Below are 21794 nucleotides of genomic sequence, written 5' to 3'. Positions count from 1 at the left end.
AGGTTTTTCTTAGAAACTAACGAATTTGGAAGTGTGGTGGACACCTATGAGATTGCCCAACAGGCTGGCCATATTTTTGAACCCCACAAATAGCTGCATTTGGTTGGTCTAAGGTTAGAACTTCATGAAGCTGGGTGAATTGGAGTCATTCCCAGGGGGACTGTGAACCTGAACAGAAGTTAGTCTTTCTGGGTTCTTTGCACATTAAAATGTGCATTTTGAAACTATTTTGGCCATGTTTTGCCCCATGTGGCCCAGAAAAGCAAGAGAAGCTGGTTAGAGGAGAACAGAGGTGAGACTCAAGTTTTCTGACAGTCTGAGTCCCCATCATGTGTAATTCTCAAAGTTTAGCCTCATTCTGTTCCTGTCTGTGGGCTCTAGGAGACATATTATCATTATAATAAATACTTCATCTGGCTTAAGCTAGTTCTATTTGGATTTCTGGAACGTGGAACCAAGGTCCTGACCAAATCTGGTGCATCATGAGATTGTGGACAAGTTTCTTTTTCTTTTTTTTTAAGATTTTATTTATTTATTTGAGAGAGAGAGAGAGAGAGCACAAGCAGGGGGAGCAGCAGAGGGAGAGGGAGAAGCAGGCTCCCCACTGAGCAGGGAGCTGGATGCGGGGCTCGATCCCAGGACCCCAGAAACTTGACCCGAGTTGAAGGCAGATGTTGAACCGACTGAACAAGCCAGGCACTCCTGGACAAGTTTCTTAAAACAGAAATGACATCCTCTCTGAAACAGAATATCAAGTTATGTTTTTCAAATAGTGCTTTCCATTGTAGGAGAGGAACATTTCTAGCAACAATATTCCATCTTCACCATACAACCATTCTAAAGGATGGTTGCAGGTGGCATGGAATTCAGCAAGCATTGCCTGCATACTTACTGTTCTAGGCACTGTGCCGGCCACTATGACAAATGCTAAGCAGGAATAAGACATGGCCCCTTAGGAAGCTTACAATTTAGTGGGAGAAACAGCTACTCACTGATCATTTCAATACAATTTGGTGCTCTGGGAGAGGTTCCAGGTAAATGAGATCCGAGAAGAGGATGACTAAACCAGCTTAGAAGGCATTGTGGAAGGCTCCTGAAGGATGTTACATCCAAACTGATGACTGTCCCTGAGAAATAAAGGTCTCTGACCCAAATTCTGGGCCAGGCCAGATAGTTCTTGGATCCTTGTGAAATTCTATAGAATTTCTTAGAAAGTTCTAGCAGTGGAGGAACAGGGACTAAGAGAAAAGAACAAATCAAGGCTCTCTGCTTAGTTCCAGAATGCCCTGGGCATGATATGATAGAGTACATGGACATGTGAGCTGATGGGTGAGATGTTCCTGGTTCCAATGATGTTATATTATTAAGTGATGGGCTGAAATGGGACGAACTTTTGATTTCCTTCCTGAGGTGAATTATGGGGGCCTTTCTCATTTCCCATTTCCCCTGGAGTAGGCAAGTTACACAGAGAATGGGGTAAAATGCTCTGGGTTACATATTTTTGGACAAACCTCTGGTCAGTGCAAAATTTTGTGAAGGAAGTTCAGGATATATTTCAGTGCCATGGCTTTAAGACCAAGCTGATACCTCAAGGAGACGTTCATTTTAGTATGTTTTGCATATATTTTGTTATGAGAGCCTAAACACACTGGGGCATTGCTATCATTCATTTATTCAAAAATATTTAGTAAATGCCTACTAAGTGCCAAGTATCTTAGGTGCTGGGGTTACATCAGTGAAGAAAATGGTTAAAAAAAAAATCTGTGACCTCATGGAGCTTATATTCCAGTGGGTATAATCTTTCACAGCATGGAATTTAAAACAAGGACTACCCAAGAAGTTATGTTATCCAGAGGATGTTATCATTAATTCGACTTTTAATCTATGTCACTGGCTTGGAGCATGAAACTCAAGATGAGCACTCACAGAAGAACTCATTCTGTGGAAGGATTAACAGATTTCCCTTGATCTCCAAATAATTTACTTATTTTAATAGTGACTATCAAGAGCAAAAGAAGTATAACCATGTTTCTTTGGTATAAAAATCTTGGTTTATGCCTTTTTTTTTTTTTGTCATGGTTAATGAATAGGGTGCTACATCTGGGCATCTGTTCTTCTTCAAAGAATCATCTATGTTTCAAAGAATTTTTCTGAAAAGGAACCTGTTCCCATGTGATCATCTTTGACAGCTGAGCGTTAATGCCAGAACATAACATGCAAATACTTTATTCTTGCCTGTTTGCTAATGTTACTGAGTCCTGGGAATGTGTATCTTATAATAACATCTAGTTGGCACTTCTGTAAACTAATTCTTCCCCAGGACCTTTCAGCTATTGGTGTTTGAAGTCATCTGAAATTCTGTATTAGGAAACTAAATAAACTGTATAACTTCAAAAATTGATTCAGCAATTATTTTTAGGAGCTAAATTAGGAGGAATGTTTTTGTTATTGGAAATTTCAAAATGTGGATCTCCAGGTATGTTTAGCCAACAGTTCCAGTCAGTACTTGTATTTTAAAAACAATGGTAACCAAACATGTTTTAAGACTTTCCTCCATGTTTTACTTTGCTTACTCAAGTTTAAGTTACACAAAAGTAAACGTGCAACAGAGGTACCTCGAGAGCAGTCTTCTTTTTTCTTCTCCTTTGGTCTATTTAAAAGAAGTCAAACAAACAAAATTCTTCACAAACACAGAGCTCCTTAATATCGCTCGCTGTGGCAAGTGTAATTATTTTTATAAGATGTGTGCAGAATAATAAAATATTCCGAAACTCTGAGATCCAAGCTGGCTAATGATTTTTCATATGCTGGGTTTTAGTAATAAGTGAGAAAGAACCTTTATCTGACTTACCCTGTAAAACGATTTTTGAAATACTGCAATATGTAAACTAATTTTGATAAACCTGTTTCTAGCATATTCTTGTTTAACACCTAAAAACATTTGTTTACTCAATGAACTAAAACTAGCAATTCTAAAAAAAAAAAAAGAAATCATGTATACAGTGTTTTTTGTTGGTTGGTTGGTTGGTTTTTTTTTTTACTATTTTTTTATCATGTTATGTTAATCACCATACATTACATCATTAGTTTTTGATGTAGTGTTCCATGATTCATTATTTGCGTATAACACCCAGTGCTCCATGCAGAACGTGCCCTCTTTAATACCCATCACCAGACTAACCCATCCTCCCATCCCCCTCCCCTCTAGAACCTTCAGTTTGTTTTTCAGAGTCCATCGTCTCTCATGGTTCATCTCCCCCTCTGATTTCCCCCCTTCATTCTTCCCCTCCTGCTACCTTCTTCTTCTTCTTTTTTTTTTTTTTTTTAACATATAATGTATTATTTGTTTCAGGGGTACAGATCTGTGATTCAACAGTCTTGCGCAATTCACAGCGCTCACCATAGCACATATCCTCCCCAGTGTCTATCACCCAGCCACCCCATCCTTCCCACCCCCCACCACTCCAGCAACCCTCAGTTTGTTTCCTGAGATTAAGAATTCCTCATATCAGTGAGGTCATATGATACATGTCTTTCTCTGATTGACTTATTTCGCTCAGCATAACACCCTCCAGTTCCATCCACGTCGTTGCAAATGGCAAGATTTTATTCCCTTTGATGGCTGCATAATATTCCATTGTATATATATACCACATCTTCTTTACCCATTCATCTGTCAATGGACATCTTGGCTCTTTCTACAGTTTGGCTATTGTGGAAATTGCTGCTATAAACATCAGGGTGCACGTACCCCTTCGGATCCCTACATTTGTATCTTTGGGGTAAATACCCAGTAGTGCAATTGCTGGGTTGTATGGTAGTTCTATTTTCAACTTTTTGAAGAACCTCCATACTGTTTTCCAGAGTGGCTGCACCAGCCTGCATTCCTAGGTTGGTTTGTTCTTGTTTATTTTACTCTTAAAGATAATCTAGTCTTGGGTACTGGACCTCCACCCTTCTTCTTCCTAACTCTGAACTTCAAAATATCTGAACTCTTAACCAAACCAGTGCTCCTGATCATTCTCTCAATGGCATAGGAATGGGGGAAACTTGCTTCCGAACTGTTAAAATGCAAAGGTTACAAGCACAGGATTTTTGTTCAGACAAACCTGGGCTTCACTCCTAGGTATCTCACTTACAGTGAGGCCCTCGGCAGATTGCTTCACCCTATGAATGTTCTCAGCAGCAGGGTGAAAATAAACAATAAATAGGGTGGGCTGAGAGGATTTGATGACATAATGCAAGCAAAATGCTTAGCTCAGCACCTGCAATGTTTTAAACACTCTCCGGGTCAGGGTTCACTTAATGTTAGTTATTATTAGTATGATCAATAATAATAGTGACAATGGTGATGATGTTCTCAAAATACTGTTATAAAAAACAAGGAAGTCTTTTCTGAAGTTAAGTCACTGCCCTGATGCAGTGAAGGCTTCTATATTTTTCAGGATTCATGATCCCTCTGGAGAGGCATGTCTTTCTACTCTTGTCTGAACAAGCCATGAGCCATGGTGAGGTGAAGAATTCCAATTCAGGGACTGGCCCTATGAAACTGCTTCATTTCTCTCCCCAGATTCTTCCTCTTTCCCTCCTAGAAAATACCCAATAAGAAAAATTAAAGAAGAATTATTACAATGCTGGTGAAAATACCTCAAGGCCTAATACTTTTGAAATGGTGCTGAGATAAGTTTGTTATTTTTGGAGATGGGGTTGGACTTCACTCCTCAAACACTGACCATCATGGAAAGTGTTAAAAATAGCTTGAGTCGGGGACTGGGAGTAACCTGTCAGGACTGCTGTCTACAGTGTGCTTGCCCAGTAATAATTATGATACCCATTTCCCTGATGAGAAATCTAAGGCTCAGGAAGCTGAAGTACCCTGCCAAATCATACTACTGGTAAATCCTTGTCATCTGCCTCTTAACTTTGGTATCTCAGATCTTGAAAGAAAAGTACACTGAAATTATCTACCTTTCAAATGGAAAGAGACAAAAATGTGTTGTTCTGGACTCTGCCAACTGGCTAAATAAATGATTACTAAGACTATGGTTGACAAATCTTTGAAACATTTTAAAAAGTAAACAACTGAACCAGAAGACAAATGAGAAAATTCTGTAGCAACCAGCTGATTCATTTTTTGTTTGTTTGTTTTTAAAATTCAACCTTTCAGCCAAGTTTATCAAGCTTAGTTATTTTTTCTTAAGTTAAAATGTCTGAAAATAAGAGAAAAGGACTTTATTATGTAATAAAACACATATTGATTGAGCAATATGGCACCCACACTAACTTAACATATGCATATCATGCTCTTAGTGGAGCATGTTTAATTTGATGGGGCCAAAATAATTTTTCAAACCACAAAAGATATGAAGAGGTAAACAACCTGGGAAGAATCTGGCTTTACAAATTAGTAAAATTTGTACAAACTGATGTAATTTTAAGGATTTTTTTTTTATAATTAAAATTAATTCCACGTTGCCTAAGTCTCTTGAATTCAATGGAACTTCATTAATTTAAACCCCACCAATCCAAAATTTTGGACCATTCAGGCATGGACTAGGCAGATGTTCATGAGAACTAAGAAGTAGCATTTTGTAGAAACCATAGAGGAGGTATCAGTGTTATAAGCTTTTCCAATACATTGAGCATTACACTTGTACAGCAGCATCTTGTATTTTTTTCATGGTAAATTATCACCTCCTGTGACATCAGTTATATGTTTAAAATCAAACTCATCATTTTCAGATCCTAATTCAATTGTTTAAATACTATCAAAAGCTGATAATGGGCACACACACAAAAGTGTCCTAAGTGCAGGGAGGGTGAAGAGAACAAGAGACAGCGTATTTTTCAAGTAGGAGAAAAGACAGACACACAAATAGCTATAAGAAAAATCAGATTAAATTCATTCATTTGCCCAATGAATATTCAACATTTACTATATGTATAGCATAGTGCCAAGTGCTCAAGATAAAAGGATGAATGGACTAGACTTAGCCCATGTCTCCATGAATTTTGTTCTCTAGTAGAGAGGATCAGAGTTTTACATGTACAAAGAATACCTTGCTAGTTTGTACTAGGGATTGTGGTGGTTAGGGAAGACTTAGAAAAGGTGACATTAATCTCAGCCTAGAAGAATGAGTGGGATGTGGTAGGCAAGTGTAGACATTCCATTGGGAGGTTCAAGCTGAGACCAAACTAACCCTTTTCCACTGTCTGTGTGGAGATGCTCTGAGTAAGCTCAGCAGCCCACCTTGAAGAGGTGGCTGGCCAGCCTGTGACCAGGAGATGGAGGACATTCACCTACTTTGCCTGAAAGTGAATGTGTACTAACTATATTGCAGACCCATTCCATCCTGAAGAGATTTCAGCAATTATCTCCAGACTGTTCAAGCTAAGAACAGGTAGGGAGGAAGTTGGCCTCAATCGGGCCCATCCCAGGACTTCAGAGGGTCTTCCAGTCCCTAAGGTCTTCCTCTCTACTTCCCCTCACAGTATTCTCCCTCAAGTCTGCTCTCCCCTTCCTGTCCCTGGATCCCATTCCTCCTTGATCAGATCTCAGTGTCCTCAGGTCCTTCTGGGGTCTCACAAGTTTAGCAGCCTTAGCCATAGAATGCCTGTGTCTTTTCACAAGAAAGGATGGGCTTCATCTCAGGGTCTGCTGGCTTCTTTCCTACCCCCTCCTCAGGCAAGGTGGAGAAAGAAGGAGGATTTCTGCTATTTCTCTATTAAGTATCTAAATAAGCAAACTTTGTCACTAGAAGAATTTATTCTCTACCATGCCCCTCCCAAAGAAATGAGTCCCTGTTATTATGAAATTTTTATGCTATTTTTGAAAATGAACAACTTGGCATTATCATTCTAGACAAGCATTTCTGCCTCCCACCTGTATCCCTTGAGTTACGTCACAAAGATTTCTCTCTTTAATAAAGAGCAGCTTATGGTGATCTCAGCGTGGTGAGATTGAGCCCCGAGTCAGGCTCTGTGCTCAGCAAGGAGTCCGCATAAGATTCTCTCTCTCTCTCCCCCTCGGCCCCTCCCCCTCTCCCCTGCATGCACTCTTTCTCTCAAATAAATAAATAAACCTTAAAAAAAATAGAGAAAGCACCTTAGGGAAAAGGGAGAGGGAGGTCTTGGGTTTACCTCACTGCAGATGAGGTCTATGCCCCAAGAGGTAGAGGAGCTGGATGTCTTCTATGGGTAAGAGATCTATGGAATGGATGGGAGATCAATAAGTGAGAGAGCAGAGGAAAATTCCCCTTGAAGAGAACAACCATTACGGACGAGATCACATGGATTTATGAATGAGGGCACATTTGGAGAAGGTGTTGTGAGATAAGTGAAAGACACCCAGTCAAATTTGAATTTCAGATAAACAAAAAATAACATTTTTTGTATAAGTATTTCCAAACATGCTGTCAAGGTGGGCATTCTGTATTTATTTGCTAAGTCTGACAACCTTAGTGTGGGAGAGTGGAGCATGGGGCGTTGAAGAGGAGGCTGTTGGGTAGGGACAGGACAAGATAATACAGCACCTGCCACGTCATGCTAAGAATTCTTGGACTTTACTGGATGGGAAGGACAAAACGTTTTGGGCAAGCAAGTGACACGGCAAATATATCATTTAGGAAGATGATTCTGCAGGCATTGTGAAGGGTAAATTGGAAAGTTGAGAGTTGAAGGACAGGAGAAATGACAGGAGCTGGAATAGGGAGGTATAAATATTAAGGGCATTTTGGTAAGAGAATCAACATGATCTCGTGATCTGTTGAATTTGGGGATGTGAGAGAAGGAAGAGGCAGAGAGGACTGAGAGCTCCACACTCATGATCAGGCATCTCTTGTGTTTAGTTGAAATCTGGATTGAGGAGGAGGAGGCAGGGGTGGAGGCTTGGGGGTAGGTAGTCCACAGGGCGACTTCTGCTTAAAAAAATTGAGGACTCTGAGAACATCTTTGCAGAAGAGCCAGCAAACAACAGGGAATGTAGACCTGAAGTTCAAGGCAAGTCCAGGTCAAGAAAAAGACTTGCCTCAAGCAGGAGAAAGACATCATGAAATAACAGCTTCAGGAAGCATCGTCCAAGAGTGTTGGAGATGGACTAAAGAGTATAGATGCTGGGGTCATGAAGAGAAGCTTGCATGTTGATGTACAGTTGCTTGAGGTGCAGTAATAATGTAAACGTGGGAATGGAGAGATAAGGGGTGAAACCAAGATCCACTTGGCATTAGATTTGACATTAGAAGCAGTTGGGGAGGGGTGCCTGGGTGGCTCAGTCATTAAGCATCTGCCTTCTGCTTGGGTTGTGATCCCAGGGTCCTGGGATGGAGCCCTGCATCAGGCTCCCTGCTCAGCGGGAAGCCTGCTTCTCCCTCTCCCACTCCCCCTGCTTGTGTTCCCTCTCTCGCTGTGTCTCTCTCTGTCAGATAAATAAATAAAATCTTAAAAAAAAAAAAAAAAAGAAGCAGTTGGGGACAGATGAGAAAGGGAGGAGACAGAGGTGCCTTTGATTCTGTGAGCAAGGGAGACTGGGCTGTAGAAATGCCCCGTTCGTGACAGCAAGGGCTAAGTGAGACTGGTCCTGAAGTTAGGGAGACAGGTTCCACCTTGCGTTCACTGAGTTTCAGATTGCTTATAGGACATCTCAGCTAAGGTGTCTTGCTGGTGGATGCAATATATAAATTATACACCAGGGCTGAGCTTACAGATTTTGCCAAGATGTAAAATCACAAGTGATTGGTATTTCCGAAGCTATGAATATGGAGTGGCAGTCTTAGCTCTCAGAGGTGCTGTGAAATCCTTGAAAAGAAATGCAAATTTGAGTGTTTTAGTAGAAAAAATGCCATTCACGCTCCAAATTGGTTGTGCAGGAAAAAAAATCCAATAAATTAATTTGGTTCATTACTAATTAGTTTTTCTCTCCTGAATGCTTATATGCTAGTAAGTGAGAAAACAAACTAATTAAATGTCCAATCTGGTTTAAATTTAGCCCAGCTGAGTAATGTAAAGAGCTCCATCCAGAAATTTCCTGGACCCCTCCGAATACAAAGCTCAAGCTCTCAAAGGCCCTCCATCTCCTCCTGTTTCTCTCACTAAGGTGGTGGGCAGGAGGTGAGGAAGGGGACTTCGGCCTCGTGTGGGTCCTTGGATTGTTCTGGTAGGTGGCCCGTGCTGTCTGGGGGGCATCCTCCTGCCCTCCTGCTGTGTGTTCTGCTGACCTCGGAGGCTGAATTCTGAGGCAGGTGACCAGAGATGGGGGGAGAATAAAGAAAGTGCACTGTAAAGAAACCCAAGGGGAAAGGGGAAGGACATAAGCAAGAGTGGGTGACTGGTGGCAGCATCTGCCACAGGGATGAAGCTAAGAAAAAGTCAGGTTTCAACCAGTCAGAACAATGATCTCTTCTCTACATAATATAGGAAGTTGTCTTTTCAACCCACGTGCATGGGGCCCATTCAGAGTAACGTTTGTAAGAGTCAGCTCTTAGTAGATGACTGGAGGTCTTCGCACAACTGCATACTCAACACAGTGATTGGACTCAAATAAAGCACCTGGTAAGAAGAGCCAGGTTCAGGTATTAGTGGTCATAGAGGCTGTCGTGGGGTAAGGTGGTGAAAACGATTGCTGATTCAAAAGAGGTTTTGTAAAGGCTAAGGTGTTTTTTATAAATACTTGGCTGAAAGCCTAGCTCAGGGCATTGGACAAGTCAAGGCAATGGGGTATATAAGTTTAGTACAGGCTTATTGTTATAGAAGTCTCTGATTTAAATGGTGGACCTGGCACCTCTCTGCATGATTAGATTATATCAAATGATATGATATTCAGTGGTCCTCATGGAGTCTGGGAAAGAAGAAAATGAGTAACAAGAATTGGCCAGTGTTTATCTAGTACTGCTTGAGGTCAGGCTTCCAGTGCATTCTACCTGTGTGTGCCGGATTATCTGCTGTAATCTCAGCATTCCCACCTCCTTTTCTATACTCCCCTCTGCATTGCAGGGCAGACACCTGGGATCCTGTTTTCCAGGAGCCCTTTCCTCTTACAGTTCCAGATGAGACTCTTCCAACGCGCACAAAATTTGCAAATGTCTTTCTCTGGTGGCGGTTGTAAGCCGATGTCTGGCCAGATGACAGACATAAGGTTTGCAGAGTTTTTCAGGTGCATTCCGGGGAATCACATGCTTCTAGCCATAGCTCTCCTGACTTTAGATTCCCCAGCTCTTCCAATTGTATAGGCCTCTAATTCCCTGCAGTAAAACTCCTCTGCATGGGGAGGTTCTATTTCTCTGATGGAACCAGAGAGAGGCATTGGGGCTGCGGCAACCCTCAGAAATGTCAACTTCCTTTTCTTTAATTATGAATACTACTAATAATTTAATTGTTAATATTACTTCCCAGCTACATTGATGCCGAGAAGAGGATACCCGAGTACCTTAGGTCCAACTCACTTAAAAGCAGACTTCGACATGAGTGCTTGGGAGCACCTGTCTATTTGGGAACTAGCTCCGGGGTACACAAGTGAAGAAGTGGGGCAAATGCGGCAGGAAGTGAGAGAAGCTCCAGAAGGGCATGGCAGTGAGGGAATTACTGCTGTGGACAGCTGAGCTTAATCCTACTTGGGTCCATTTGAGGAATTACGTAGAATGCCCCTCAGAAGCATTCCACCAGGGTTTGGGTTAAGATGGAGTCTCTATCCACAGCCAGCAGCCCTTCACTGACAGAGGGTTACCTCTGGGAATGGCCTTACATCCCCTGTACTTTTGAGCTGTCCAGCTCACAGGTAGAGAAATCCTCCCTTAGGATAGAGAAAGCCCTCAGGCCAAGAAGCAGAGATTTGGAAGCGCCAGAAGCGGGAAGGTGGCTTTTCTAAATCTGTGGCACTGTTGTCCAGTGGCCGTGGTCGTGTCGGCACGTGGCTTCCCTGTTAGGTCATCCAGCCTCTCTCTTCTGCTTTGCTGCAGTGACAGGAGCAGAAATCTGAATGCAGAAACATAAGAGAGGTGTGGATGTAGACAAAACGCCCAAGGAGTATGAAGGCAAGAAGCAAAACTGGCTAGAATTGAGCTGGTTGGGGCGCCTGGGTGGCTCAGTCGGTTAAACGGTTGCCTTCAGCTCAGGTCGTGGTCCCAGGGTCCTGGAATCAAGCCCACGAGGGGCTTCCTGCTCAGCAGGGAGGCTGCCTCTCTCCCTGCCCCACCCTCTGCCCCCCCCATGCTTTCTTTCTCTCTCTCAAATAAATAAATAAAATCTTAAAGAAAAAAAAAGAATTGAGCTGGTGTTATTAGAGGAAATCCACACACCACACTTGTGTTTATTCCCTTCCTCCTTCCCTTCCCCCACCCCTCTCATCTCTCTCTCCTCCTCTTCCTCCTCCTCTTCTTCCTGTAACCGATTTGATTTTGGTTTAATTCATCTTTCAGATAATACCTACCACAAAGTTTAAGAAATTAATTCAGTCATTTTTAAAGAATTTAGCCTGAGAGTTCCCACAGAATAACACAAGATACCTTCTTCTAAATGACCTGTCTCCAGATTGCCTTTCCCCCCAGCCCTGGGCTGTAGCAAAAGCAATCACCTGCCTTCAGCGAATACACACAGAATTGCCCAATAAATATGAGTTGCCATGGAAACCGAGCCAAAAGAGAAGAGAAAGATGAGGCTGAATATTAAGGATTTGTTTGGCCTTAGTGACTTTTTTTTCCCCAGATCTGAAATTGTTGGGTCTATGAAAACGTAAACCACACAGCTCCCTGTCAGAGATAGACTAAGTGAATCCTAAGCCATCCCTAACTCTTAAGTTTCTGAGCATTTTAGTGCTTTTCACCAGCCCCTCCTATCACTCTTTGCCCCTTTTCCAGGGCTCATAAAGAGCAATTGCAAATGACCTCTGGGGGCAGCATGTGTTGGTGGGAGTGGCGTGGAGAAAGGGCCAAGGGATTTGGAATCAGACAGACCTGGAGTGTGTGCATCCCAGCTGGGCAGTGGTATTTTCCCAGCAGCGTTTTGACACTGGAGACTCTTATTCCATACAGCTATCATGACAACTTATTTTGTGAGTAGAAAAGCTCTCATTTTCTTTAAGAGATGAAGAGTGAGTCAAAGTGTTTTTCCTCAGCACATCTTATTGCTCAGATTCAAATCTGAGACTTATTTCCTGTTAATAAGGATAATTTCCTTAGTGCTATAGTTAAAATATTCTGACACAAGTCATTCAGAGGGACAATAATTCCCATCTATTTCTTCACAGCCCAGACACATCTTTATGGATTTGGAATGAACCAAGGGATGTTATTACCAATGGTCATATTATTATGTCAAGTGTTCTTCCTTGAGATTCCAAGAAGGCAATTTTTACTCAGGCTTGGGGAGGCCTCATGGAGTGAGGTTAGAATCAGAAATTGGGTGTTTGAGTTTCAGATTGTGGAATTGGTTAGCTAAGTAAACATGGACAGGTACTTACTTTTTTTGAGTCTCAATTTCCCTAAAGCCATAGAATAATTTCTAAACACCTCATTGGATTATTGCGAGGTTTCCTTATTCTTAACAGAGGCTAACACTCACGTAGCACATATTATGTACTAAGAATTGTGTCATGCCTCACATAAGAACTCATGGGATCCTCCAACAACCCTATGGGCAGGTACTTATTATTATCCTGATGGGGGAATTGAACGACAGCAGGGGAACGTCTTGTCCAAGGTCACGCAGCTAGCTAAGCAGCCAAGCCAGGATTCAAACTCAGGAAGTGTGGCTCCAGGCTGTTATGGCCACCAGAAAATATTTATTAAGTACTTACTAATGTCCTAGATACTGTGCTAAGCACTTTACAAATAAAGTCTAACTCGTTGCTCCCTAGAAGTCTATGACACAGGCACTATTACTGTCCCCATTGCACAGAGAAGGAAATAGGTTCAGAGCCTAAACTCAAGGGACTTGACCAAAGCCCTATAATTGGCAGGCAGAAACATTCCTTTTCCTCATCATATTTTCCTTCCACCACTTACCTTCCGCTTTCTCTAATTCTTAATATAAATATTGCTTCTTCCGGTAGTCTTCCCTGAGGTCCCACGTAGGCTAAGCTTTCTTTTATATGTACTTGTAATAAGCTGTGTATTTACCTTTGTAGTAGTGACTATAATCTTGTTCAGTTGTCTTTATGTCACTATTTGGTTAGTATCTGTCTCTCCCACCAGCATAGCCTTCACTGGAGACAGGGACCGCATCTATGTCTGGCTAGCATGGTATTCCTAGCACCTTGCACATGCTAGGTATGCACCGAATATTTAATACATTAATGCTTCCTTCACCTTCTTGGGTCGATGTTGATAAACATCAGTACGTGAAATGGACAAAGAGAAGAAAGAAATTGCTGAATGAAATGATAAAGAACAATTTCATCCATTCATTCAGTCTTCTACCAGGAGCCTACTGTGCGCCCATATCTGAGTGAAGGAAAATGATATGTGATTCCATTAGGGGATTGTAATCATAACTTAAAAATTGGCTTTCTAAGGCATTTGCTATACTTGAGAGCTCTAACTAAAAGGCTCAGTGATTAGGAAGGAACTCAATAAAATCGAAATAAAGTATTATCTGGGCAGTAATTTCACAGTAAATTTGGTTTAATAAAAATTTCACATGAATCACTTTTAATTGACACTCAAATACTGTGAACTCTTTAGAAGACAAATGTCAAGGAAATAAACGTTATGCGTTGCTAATTTTAAATGCACTTGCAATATGGCATCTAATATAAAGGAAGTACTTTTATCTGATTTTTGCAATTTATTATCTTTTCCTGCTTTTCAGGTTGAGGAGGCATTATAGTTGTTCATAAGCTTTTTTCTTGCCTTCTGATATAAAATTCTTACTTTGTTCCTACTAAAGGAGCTCTTTAAGAATAAGGCAAAAATTAATTAATTAAACTATTCTTAAAATGTCTTCACACTTAGAGTCTGATTCATTTAAATCACTTTTAAAAATAAAATTTATTTCTTAGAACAAAATAGAGATTTATAGGGAAATTGTGAACATAGTACAGAGAATTCTCATGCACTCACAGTTTCTCCTATTATTAACGTCTTATATTAGCATGGTAAAATTGTTATAATTAATGAACCAATATTAAAATATTCTTATTAACCAAAGACCATACTTTATTCAGATTTCCTTAGTTTTTGCCAAGTTCCCATCCAGGATACCACACTACATTTTGTCCTCATGTTTTCTTAGGCTCTTCTTGGTTGGGACAGTTTTTCAGCCTTTCCTTGTTGTTGATGACCTGGAATACTTTTAGGAGTAAAGGTATTTTGTAAGATGTCCCTCAGTTGGGAAAGGTCTATTGTTTTTCTCATGATTAGACTGTGATTGTGGGTTATTAGGAGGACAACCACAGAGGTATACTGCCATTTTTATTATACCATGTCAAGGATACATACTATCAACATGGTTTATCAGTCTTGATGTTGACCTTGATCGTCTGGCCGAGGTAGTGTTTGTCAGCTTTCTCCGTGATAGTGACTTTTTTTTTTTACCTTTTTCATAATGTATTTTGTAGAAGGAAGTCACTATGAGTCTTCCACACATAAAGAGTGGGAAGTTACACTCCATCAGCTTGAGGGTGGAATGTCTGCACAAATTGTTTGAAATTCTTCTGCATGGGAGATTCTTTCTTTCTTTCTTCTTTGTTTCTTTGTTTCTTTCTTCCTTCCTTCCTCCCTCCCTCCCTCCCTTCCTTCCTTCCATCTTTCCTTTCTTCCTTCCTTTCTTTCTTCCTTTCACCATTTATTTATATTGGTATGGATTCATGGATTTTTATTCTATGCTTTGGGTTATAATCCAACGCTAATTATTTTCTTGCTTATATAGTCTCTGCTCTGGCCATGGGAGCTCTTTCAGTTGACACCTGTGTCCCTTTAACATATTTCCATCATTGTGGGGTCTTTTCTCTGTTCATAAGTTTTTGAAGGACAAGGTCTATGTAAATCTCATTTTAACTCAGCACATTGTGTTTCTGTCCCCATCCCTATCTTTGCCTCCCTCCCTCTCTTTTCCTCTCCTCTTTCTCGTTTCTTTATTCATTACGATCTGAAAACAGGAAAGAATATATGATCTCAAATTTTGCTATTTGAAGGTAAATTAATTGTCCTTGGAGCCTAGCCATTGGTTCTCAAATGTTAGTGTGCAAAAAATTAACCTGGAGAGCTTGTTAAAATAGCCAGCCAACATTTTGACTTTTTTATATAAAGGAAGGGGCTGATTAGGATTCTGTGTGTTAACAGGTACCCCCAGGAAATAATAATGGAGTTCTTTTTTTTTTTTTTTTTTTTTTTTTTTTTTTTTAAAAGATTTTATTTTATTTATTTGAGAGAGAGAGAATGAGACAGAGAGAGCACATGAGAGGGGGGAGGGTCAGAGGGAGAAGCAGACTCCCTGCCGAGCAGGGAGCCCGATGCGGGACTCGATCCCGGGACTCCAGGATCATGACCTGAGCCGAAGGCAGTCGCTTAACCAACTGAGCCACCCAGGCGCCCAATAATGGAGTTCTTTGAGGGCTTTGCTTTGGAAAGCAATGAGTCTGAGGGCAGATAGTTGTTCTGATACACACATATTTTTTCCCTAGTGGCCCGTCATACTATTTGGACATATATACCCACTGTTTGTGATAAAAGGGATATAGATTTGAGGATTTTCCAACACAAAAACTATTTTGCTGTAGGAAAGAACCCTAAAATATTCAAGATCTATGCTCAGAGTTAGTTTTACATTTTAGCATTTGAGTTCATATAAGGTCCCATTTTTTTTCCTGCTCAGTATAGAGTGTTTAGGACCCCACACAGTATTTTAGGTCTGGGAGGGAACTGAGGGATCATCAGCTCTGGTCCTCTCTTCTCCTAGGGCACAGAAAAGAAACTGCAAGTCCTGGAGGATTGGATAGTCCAAGGTCACATGCTTCTTGGTGATGGAGCTAGGTCTGGAAAAGGTCTTCCCAGAGATTGTTCTTTCGAGACAGACATAATTGAACATAATTGGTTTAGGTAGGTTTTTGTGAAATAGACAATTTTGGATTACTCTTTCTGTTTTTATATTTTTATATCAAGGTACAACTGCATCTGGGTTTCAGGCTTTAACTTTTGTTAGTTATAAAAGTAGATGATGCAAAATATCAGTGTTGCCCACTTGAAGTTCTCTGTTTAACTATTTTTAAATCGAGTTTTAAAGATATTAAAACTGGAACTTAGTTCTTGGCTTGGCCAAACAATCTGAGTCAGGTCGGCTTCTACGATGATACAGGCAACTAGATATAGAAGGATTAAGACTTGGAAAGTGAAAGGGTGGGCAAGGTCTCATGGTAGAGGTGTTTCTGGGGAAAACCCTTGTTTAATTAATTAATCAGGCAGGGTTGTGATGACACATATGGAGGGAGACACAACTCCTATCCCCTTTAAGATGCTTCTATAAGATGGAACTAACTGGCAGAAGAAAGACCACCTTGATTGAATGTTTCACTGGGTGCCTGAAGCTGTGAGGTAAGAGAACTCTGGACTAGAATTGAGTTTGGCTTTGCCCCTGACTACCTGTGTGACCTTGCTCAGGGCATGTTACTTCTCTTGTCTGCTCAGTTTCGTTATCTGTAAGTTGAGGGGATTGGTTTCCAGTAACACTGTTCATTAACCCTTCATATTTAAAGGTGCCACGATTATGGATTTGTCACTTCTGGACCATCACTAATAAATACCACAAAAAGTGAATTCATTTATCCCTCCCTCTCTCTCTCTTTTTTTTTTTTTTCCATTCTGGAATTTTGATTTGGCTTTCAGAATACTTATTTATTTATTTATTTATTTTAAGATTCTATTTATTTGAGAGAGAGAGTGAATGAGAGAGAGAGAGAGTGCACAAGCCAGGGAAGAGGCAGAAGGAGAAGGAGAAGTAGACTCTTTGCAGAGCAGGGAGCCCGATGTGGGACTTGCTCCCAGGACCCTGGGATCATGACCTGAGCTGAAAGGCAGAAGCTTGACAGACCAAGCCACCCAGAATCTTAGTTATTTGAACTGGGAAAGAGTTTCAGGTCAATCTCCATTGACATTTGTAACTTATTTTATGATCTACTGAAGGCCATTTCATAAACGGAGTGCTCAGGACTGCAGAGCTGGCTGACACCTTTAAGCTGGAAAAGAGATGGTATCTCAAGAGGTATTATTTCCTGTCATGGCCACGTACCAGAGGGCTGTGGGTGTGTGTGTGTGTGAGAAAGAGAGAGAGAGAGAGAGACAGAAGAGGTTGTTGAATAGAATTTGGAAGCAGATCCTCTCTATATCTATATTGATAGGTCTATGTCTATTTCTCTCTCTTTCTATACATATCTATTTCTATCTATTCTATATATCTCTACCTCTATAGAGAGATCTATATAGAGATATAGAGATTAGATATACAAATATTTATTTTTCAGGGAAACTCTCCAGAATGAGGGAGTGTGTGAACCCATCATATTCCTGGTCTCCAGCTTTGACCGCTTATTGCATGACTTCCCGGAGCTTAGGAACTGCTTGCACAGAGACATGTCTGACATCGGGTACCATGGTCTCCTAGAGGACCTGCCTGAAAATAATGAGAGGTCATTAATGACAAAGCAATCACTTTGCAAGGGCAAATAGGCTCAGAGTCTTTGCAGGGAGACTTTGGATTCCAGAATGCAGATGATGGGGAGTTTTTGAAAGCTTCCTGCTTGCTCTTTGGTGTGGATGATGAATCTCTCCAGGAAGTGGCGCAGAGTATGGGAAAACCCATGGAGGAGTACAAGGCCATTATAAAGTCTCAAGATCTGCACACTGTCCTCACAGGGGACTGGGCATTACCGTGCATGAATTGTAATAGAGCTTCTTACTTATATCCAATTCTGAGCTACATCCCAATCCTAGGTAACACTAGTATCCCCACCTTAGATGGTGGAATCAGGGTCACCTCCTTGAAATAGTTGCTGAGGACACCAAGACCATCCTGAAGAAAATCCTGACAGAAGCCATCATCTGAAAAGTGAGCAGACACAGCAGACTCCTTCTTAGGGAAAGTCAGGACATCTGGGGTCCTCTCCTCACGCTGTACCCTTCAGAATTCTCAATCAGCTCAATACTTCCACTTTTCTCAGTTCTAAGTTCCTTGAGGTAAATGAGCAGACGAGATCGTTTTGAACCTGCATCTCAGCAAATTTCCAAATATGTTCTACTTCTTCTCATTTATTAAATGAGCTGAAATCCAAAGGTGGAAGAAAAGATTGCACAGTGTGACATCCAGTCTCATTCTGACATTCCCATATCACTGAACGTCAGCATCATTTTTCCAAGGCCTCTTGGTTTTCCCCTGTTCCTTCACTTTTCACTTCTCAGTCCATGAACTCACAGAGGCATACCTGGAGGCAGAGGAGAGAACATCCTTTGGGATGTTCCCTTTGGGGAAATTTGATGGAGAGTGTGTGTTTAGCTGTTCTCCAAGGCCAGTCTGGTGTCCTGTAAAACTCTGCCCTTATAGCTGTCCTCAGCAATTGCCCAAATCATTTGTACCCAAAAAAAGATACAGGGGATGGACTCAAGGACCATTTTACTGGGATTGGAAAATTTGAATGGAAAAGCAAATCTGACCATTATAAGTACCAAACACTGCCCTCCCCCCCCGCCCCGGCCCACACCAAGAGGTCCCATGCTCTTCACAGGCACACGCTCATGCTGCGCCTGTCATAGGAGGTAGTGCCTGTTAGATTATGTTTGCTGTACAGAAATGTTTGCTCACTTAAATTACCTGCTGTGTTCTGTTATTTGCCGAAGTTATCTCCTACGTTGGTCAAAAGAAACTAAATTTGAGCATCAGCATTAAGGAAACTAACTTACTGTCTATGATCTCACTGTTTATACAGTTAACCCATACTATATAGACTCTATGAAAATTCTAATTGGAAACCATTCCAGACCCTAGATCTAAATTTTTCTCCTTGCTGGGCATATATGTAATAAAAATGTTTTTTTATTTAAAAAAAGAAATATTTATTTTGTATATTTAAATATAAATCTATACCAATGTTTATAGATAATAATTATATTACCATTAATATATTTAATAATAAGTATATTAAATATAAACACATATTTCTCCTGCTGGGTTTGATCTATCAATAGATCTATCTATCCTTCTATCATCTAGGTAGCTAGCTAGCTAGCTATATCCCAGGAAGAGAAAAACATAAATCAAACAGATGGGAATGCCCCTCTCTAGAATGTGTCATACAAGAAGATGGGCAAACATCTTCTGTATTTTCCTGATGTACTGATGCAATTAACCTATTATGTGATGTGGGCCCGTGGTCAACGGTCAAGGAAGAATTCTTGAGATGTTTTCCATGCAAAAGGTGTTTTTATTAAAGCACAGGGACAGGACCCCTGGGCAGGAAGAGCTGCATGCCCTAGGATTGTGAGGAGCATCGGTTATGAAATTTTAAGTTGGTTGAGCATGGGAGGCTAGAGATAAAGGAAGTTTCCAAAAGGATTTTCATATGTTAAAGAACAACAGGGTCCTGGAGGTCTGGCTATTGTCAAACTAAGTTTGCTTTTTGCCTCTAGCAAAGCATTAACTTTAAGGCTGCTGTGAGTTCTTTAAGGAATGTCCTTCTCTGCCTGTCTCTAGTACTTGTATACACGCTGCTGAGTTAGAAATGTAATTTTATCTACATTTCTTTTGCTTTTGTTCTCCTCATCACCGGGGTCTTCTCTCCCTCCCTGCATCTCTGGGTTGTTTGGTCTTTTGTGGTGAAGAACCCAGAGGACATGAGGCAGGAGAAGGAGGGTGGAATGGGATTAAGCCAAGGAAGGAATTTTCCAGGGATCTTGGGTAAGAGAAGCGCAGCAGACAGAATGGCAGACAGATGTGGCTCTGAGAAAAGGTGCGCTAAGAAACATGGTCACTGTTTCAGTATTCCCTCCCCATGATTTGTGAAATCCAATGACTTCAAAACTCCTTTTTGCTTCTGGACGCTGTTTTGGACGGCAGTGCTGCTTGGTGACTGACCTACACAATCAATGGCTCAATTAAGTATCACAATAGTTCAACTCTGTGGAGAGAACCCAAGGGCCTGCTGGGCAAGTATGAAGGGGAACTTTGGACTTGATTGTTTTGCTCTCGGAAGTCAGCTTTAAGGCTCCTGATATGATGTTCAAAAGGCTGGGGGTAGTACTCCAGGGGCACAGATCAGAAACCCATGGGGCTGGGGCCTGTCTCTGTGTCTGCCATAGAGAAGGCTCAAAAGACATCTTTTTGGAATGAATGGGGGTGTTGAATAAATAGGAGAATCTGTGTATGCAGGGTCTGGTTTAGGTCATTGATTCCTATCTAGTGAGGGGCATTAAACTAGGGAATGGTTCTCTGAACAAGTCCTGGGAGAATGTGTCCTAAGTTATTTGAGAGGGAGAAAGTAGTAAAATATGTAAGGAGTTGGAATTGAGAAAAATATTAAAATTGTATGGGAAAATAGAGGTGTTGATCATGGAAGTAGGTTTCTTGCAATTTACTCACTTATAACTTGTATATTCTGAATAGAAAAAAAGAGATGGAAGGTCCTGCCTCTGTGTGAGGTCATCGATTTCATCTGCAAAAAAGGAATAATACTGTCTGTCCTGCAACATTGTCATGAGGACTAGAAGTGATGGATGTTGATGTAAGGAACTGATAGGCCCAGGCATCGTAAAATGTAAAAACAACACATTTTATATTATAGCTACCATTATAGCAGTGATCAGCCAGTCCCATTTTTCAATTCTTTAACAAACAATACCACCCCCGATCCTATTTCTTTCTAGCAAAGTTTTATCTGGGTTGGTGTACCTACCAGATAAATGCTGTAGGTTGGCGACTCCAGGCTGCCCCGAAGGCACATGCTCTGAGCCCTCCAAACTCCTCCAAACTCCTGGCAGCCTGGAAACCACCAAGCTGGTCCGAGGTCACATTCACAGCTGTGGGAACTGAGTGCCGGAGGCAGTCATGATTTACTGGCTCAGAAAACCAGTTCTCTCCTGAAGCATCTGAGTTAGGGAATTGGTTTTTCTCAGAGCAGGGTGAAAAAAACATTGTTACATGATCAGGATTTCTCTGATCCCCAGAAAAATGCTTATCCCTTTTTCTTTTTTTTTCTCGCTCTGCTTGGCTATTTCTCTTCTCACCCTGCCCTACTCCCTTTAGTAATTAGTTTTGGAAAGAAATCACTCACATAATGAAAATGATCTAGAAACTCAGATTTAAAAAAAAAAAATTCTAGCCAACATGCTTATGTGTGATTCAAAGTTGCTTTAAACCTACAGAAATTTGTTTGCACAAATTAATAACAACTTTTAATAAACAGACTTTACTGTTCACTGCTAAAAATATTCCAGTCAAGCTTTAGTTGAAAAGAAAGATATGATAGGAATCTATCCCCATGGCAACAGGACTTTTAAAAGTAGTTTATGTTACAACAGTGATCCCTGACAGCTTTTGAAGATGTTTGAGGGTTTGTTTTTCATGACTACCTTGGTGAGAGGGAAAGGAATAGAAAGGACACAAAGCTGAATATGCAGATTTTGAATTATCAGCTGGGGTAGCCTTAACTTCATTATATTCAGAGATGAACTTAAAAGGTGCTCATGATGATAAAACTGGAAGTCTTTAGGAAGGTAAATTGCCTCCTCCATAGGTAAGCTGCCAAACCTTGTGGATTAGTCTCTCTGCCTGAATAGGAGACCACATGCAAGGGCCCGATAAGAATAATAAAGGTTTGTAGTTAT

At 41.0% G+C, this 21794-nt stretch overlaps 1 pseudogene; it reads left to right on the top strand.

The window, feature by feature from the left end:
* Positions 1-12432: 12432 nt before the first annotated feature.
* LOC116630262 lies at positions 12433-18024 on the top strand (annotated as a pseudogene).
* The last annotated feature ends 3770 nt before the right edge of the window (positions 18025-21794 follow it).

Source organism: Phoca vitulina, unplaced genomic scaffold (genome assembly GCF_004348235.1).
Source record: "Phoca vitulina isolate PV1807 unplaced genomic scaffold, GSC_HSeal_1.0 scaffold3, whole genome shotgun sequence".
NCBI lineage: Eukaryota > Metazoa > Chordata > Mammalia > Carnivora > Phocidae > Phoca > Phoca vitulina.
This window is presented reverse-complemented; position numbering and strand designations above follow the sequence as displayed.